Genomic DNA, 5,167 nt, shown 5'->3' with positions numbered 1-5,167 from the left:
TAATACTGGTGAGAGTGGGCAACCTTGTTTCCTGATCTTAGTGGAAATGGTTTCAGTTTTTCACCACTGAGGACGATGTTGGCTGTGGGTTTGTCATATATGGCCTTTATTATGTCGAGGTAAGTTTCCTCTATGCCTACTTTCTGGATAGGTTTTACCATAAATAGGTGTTGAATTTTGCTGAAAGCTTTTTCTGCATCTGTTGAGATGATCATATGGTTTTTTATCCTTCAGTTTGTTAATATGGTTTATCACATTGATGGATTTGAGTATATTGAAGAATCCTTGCATTCCTGGGATAAACCCCACTTAATCATGGTTTATGATCTCTTTAATGTGCTGCTCGATTCTGTTTGCTAGTATTTTGTTGAGAATTTTTGCATCTATGTTCATCAGTGATATCGGCCTATAGTTTTCTTTTTTTGTAACATCTTTCTCTGGTTTTGGTATCAGGGTGACGGTGGCCTCGAAGAATGAGTTTGGGAGTGTTCCTCCCTCTGCTATATTTTGGAAGAGTTTGAGAAGGATAGGTGTTAGCTTTTCTCTAAATGTTTGATAGAATTCGCCTGTGAAGCCGTCTGGTCCTGGGCTTTTGTTTGTTGGAAGATTTTTAATCACAGTCTCAATTTCAGTGCTTGTGATTGGTCTGTTCATATTTTCTATTTCTTCCTGGTTCAGTCTTGGAATGTTGTGCGTTTCTACAAATTTGTCCATTTCTTCCAGGTTGTCCATTTTATTGGCATGTAGTTGCTTGTAGTAATCTCTCATGATCCTTTGTATTTCTGCAGTGTCAGTTGTTACTTCTCCTTTTGCATTTCTAATTCTGTTCATTTGAGTCTTTTTCCTTTTTTTCTTGATAGTGTGGCTAATGGTTAATCAAATTTATCTTCTCAAAGAACCAGCTTTTAGTTTTATTGATCTTTGCTATTGTTTCCTTAATTTCTTTTTCATTTATTTCTTATCTGATGTTTATGATTTCTTTCCTTCTGCTAACTTTGGGGGTTTTTTGTTCTTCTTTCTCTAATTGCTATAGGTGTAAGGTTAGGCTGTTATTTGAAAATTTTCTTGTTTCTTGAGGTAGGATTGTATTGCTATAAACTTCCCTCTTAGAACTGCTTTTGCTGCATTCCATAGGTTTTGGGCTGTTGTGTTTTCATTGTCATTTTTTCTAGGTATTTTTAAATTTCTTCTTTGATTTCTTCAGTGATCTCTTGGTCATTTAGTAGCATATTATTTAGCCTCCATGTGTTTGTATTTTTTACAGTTTTTTTTCCTGTAATTGATATCTAGTCTCATAGCGTTGTGGTCGGAAAAGATACTTGATACAATTTCAATTTTCTTAAATATACCAAGGCTTGATTTGTGACCCAAGATATGATCTATCCTGGAGAATGTTCCATGAGCACTTGAGAAGAAAGTGTATTCTGTTGTTTTTGGATGGAATGTCCTATAAATATCAATTAAGTCCATCTTATTTAATGTATCATTTAAAGATTGTGTTTCCTTATTTATTTTCATTTTGGTTGATCTGTCCATTGGTGAAAGTGGGGTGTTAAAGTCCCCTACTATTACTGTGTTAATGTTGATTTCCCCTTTTATAGCTGTTAGTCTTTGCCTTATGTATTGAGGTGCTCCTATGTTGGGTGCATAAGTATTTACAATTGTTATATCTTCTTCTTGGATTGATCCCTTGATCATTATGTAGTGTCCTTCTTTGTCTCTTGTAATAGTCTTTATTTTAAAGTCTATTTTGTCTGATAAGAGAATTGTTACTCCAGGTTTCTTTCTTTCAAAAAAAAATTTATTTATTTATTTATTTATGGCTGTGTTGGTTCTTCATTTCTGTGTGAGGGCTTTCTCTAGTTGTGGCAAGTGGGGGCCACTCTTCATCATGGTGTGTGGGCCTCTCACTATCACAGCTTCTCTTGTTGCGGAGCACAGGCTCCAGACACGCAGGCTTACTAGTTGTGGCTCACGGGCCCAGTTGCTCCATGGCATGTGGGTTCTTCCCAGACCAGGGCTCAAACCCATGTCTCCTGCATTGGCAGGCAGATTCTCAACCACTACACCACCAGGGAAGCCCTCCAGGTTTCTTTTGATTTCCATTTGCATGGAATATCTTTTCCCATCCCCTCACTTCCAGTCTGCATGTGTCCCTAGGTGTGAAGTGTGTCTCTTGTAGACAGCATATATACAGGTCTTGTTTTCGTATCCATTCAGCCAGTCTGTGTCTTTTGGTTGGAGCATTTAATCCATTTACATTTAAGGTAATTATAGCTATGTATGTTCCTATTACCATTTTCTTAATTGTTTTGGTTTTGTTATTGTAGGTCTTTTCCTTCTCTTGTGTTGCCTAGCTAGAGAAGTTCCTTTAGCATTTGTTGTAATGCTGGTTTGCTGGTGCTGAATTCTCTTAGCTTTTGCTTGTCTGTAAAGGTTTGAATTTCTCCATCCAATCTGAATGAGATCCTTTCTGGGTGATCTTTTTTTTTTTTTAACATCTTTATTGGAGTATAATTGCTTTACAATGGTATGTTAGTTTCTGCTTTATAAAAAATGTGGAATGCTTCACAATTTGCATGTCATCATTGCACGGGGGCCATGCTAATCTTCTCTGTATCGTTCCAATTTTAGTATATGTGCTGCCAAAGCAAGCACACTGGGTAGAGTAATCTTGATTGTAGGTTTTTCCATTTCATCACTTTAAATATGTCCTGCCACTCACTTCTGGCTTGCAGAGTTTCTGCTGAAAGATCAGCTGTTAATCTTATGGGGATTCCCTTGTATGTTATTTGTTGCTTTTCCCTTGTTGCTCTTAATATTTTTTCTTTGTATTTAATTTTTGATAGTGTGATTAATATGTGTCTTGGCATGTTTCTCCTTGGATTTATCCTGTATGGGACTTTCCGCACTTCCTGGACTTGATTCCAAATCAGAAAAGCAGAAGTAAAATTGTCACTGTTTGCAGATGACATCATACTATACATAGAGAATCCTAAAGATGCTACCAGAAAACTACTAGAGCTAATCAATGAATTTGGTAAAGTAGCAGGATACAAAATTAAGGCACAGAAATCTCTTGCATTCCTATACACTAAAGATGAAAAATCTGAAAGATAAATTAAGGAAACATTCCAATTTACCATTGCAACAAAAAGAATAAAATACCTAGCAATAAACCTACCTAAGGAAACAAAAGACCTGTATGCAGAAAACTATAAGACACTGATGAAAGAAATTAAAGATGATAGAAACAGATGGAGAGATATACCATGTTCTTGGAATGGAAGAATCAACATTGTGAAAATGACTATACTACCCAAAGCAATCTACAAATTCAATGCAATCCCTATCAAACTGTCAGTGGCATTTTTCACAGAACTAGAACAAAAAATTTCACAGTTTGTATGGAAACACAAAAGACCCCGAATAGCCAAAGCAGTCTTGAGAAAGAAAAACGGAGCTGGAGGAATCAGGCTCCCTGACTTCAGACTATACCACAAAGCTACAGTAATCAAGACAGAATGGTACTGGCACAAAAACAGAAATATAGATCAATGGAACAGGATAGAAAGCACAGAGATAAACTCACGCACATATGGTCACCTTATCTTTGATAAAGGAGGCAAGAATATACAACGGAGAAAAGACAGCCTCTTCAATAAGTGGTGCTGGGAAAACTGGACAGCTACATGTAAAAGTATGAAATTAGAACACTCCCTAACACCATACACAAAAATAAACTCAAAATGGATTAAAGACCTAAATGTAAGGCCAGACACTATCAAACTCTTAGAGGAAAACATAGGCAGAACACTCTATGACATAAATCACAGCAAGGTCCTTTTTGACCCACCTCTTAGAGAAATGGAAATAAAAACAAAAATAAACACATGGGACCTAATGAAACTTAAATGCTTTTGCACAGCAAAGGAAACCATAAACAAGACCAAAAGACAACCTTCAGAATGGGAGAAAATATTTGCAAATGAAGCAACTGACAAAGGATTAATCTCCAAAATATACAAGCAGCTCATGCAGCTCAGTATCAAAAAAACAAACAGCTCAATCCAAAAATGGGCAGAAGACCTAAAAAGACATTTCTCCAAAGAAGACATACAGATGGCCAACAAACACATGAAAGGATGCTCAACATCCCTAATTATTAGAGAAATGCAAATCAAAACTACAATGAGGTATCACCTCACAGTGGTCAGAATGGCCATCATCCAAAATTCTACAAACAATAAATGCTGGAGAGGGTGTGGAGAAAAGGGAACCCTCTTGCACTGTTGGTGGGAATGTAAATTGATACAGCCACTATGGAGAACAGTATGGAGGTTCCTTAAAAAAATAAAAATAGAATTACCATATGACCTAGCAATCCCACTCCTGGGCATATACCCCGAGAAAACCATAATTCAAAAAGAGTCATGTACCACAAAATTCACTGCAGCTCTATTTACAATATAGAGCTGGCTATTTACAATAGCCAGGACATGGAAGCAACCTAAGTGTCCATCAACAGATGAATGGGTAAAGAAGATGTGGCACATATATACACTGGAATATTACTCAGCCATAAAAAGAAATGAAACTGAGTTATTTGTAGTGAGGTGGATGGACCTAGAGTCTGTCATACAGAGTGAAGTAAGTCAGAAAGAGATAAACAAATACCGTATGCTAACACATATATATGGAATGTAAGAAAAAAAAGGTTCTGAAGAACCTAGGGACAGGACAGGAATAGAGACATAGACTTAGAGAATGGACTTGAGGACACAGGGAGGGGGTAGGGTAAGCTTGGACAAAGTGAGAGAGTGGCATGGACATATATACACCACCAAATGTAAAATAGCTAGCTAGTGGGAAGCAGCCGCATAGCACGGTGAGATCAGGTTGGTGTTTTGTGACCACCTGGAGGGGTGAGATAGGGAGGGTGGGAGGGAGACGCAAGCGGGAGGGGATATGGGGATATATGTATATGTATATGTGATTCACTTTGTTATAAAGCAGAAACTAACACACCATTGTAAAGCAATTATACTCCAATAAAGATGTTTAAAAAAATAAAAAATAAAAAGAGTGAGCACGAGTTAGCCGGGTGAAGAGAAAGAAATATATGCCAACAAGAAGAGTAGCATCAACGATACAGTGAGGACTCCCA

The 5,167-nt window shown here is 37.2% G+C and overlaps 1 non-coding gene across 1 annotated transcript; it reads right to left on the bottom strand.

The window, feature by feature from the left end:
• Positions 1-2,552: 2,552 nt before the first annotated feature.
• LOC131741932 (U6 spliceosomal RNA) lies at positions 2,553-2,658 on the bottom strand. The gene has a single exon (XR_009331284.1). It is a non-coding gene; the product is annotated as a U6 spliceosomal RNA (small nuclear RNA).
• Positions 2,659-5,167: the final 2,509 nt, after the last annotated feature.

This window comes from Kogia breviceps, chromosome 14, assembly GCF_026419965.1.
Source record: "Kogia breviceps isolate mKogBre1 chromosome 14, mKogBre1 haplotype 1, whole genome shotgun sequence".
Classification (NCBI taxonomy): domain Eukaryota; kingdom Metazoa; phylum Chordata; class Mammalia; order Artiodactyla; family Physeteridae; genus Kogia; species Kogia breviceps.
The sequence above is the reverse complement of the archived record's forward strand: the minus strand, read 5'-3'. Positions and strand labels throughout refer to the sequence as shown.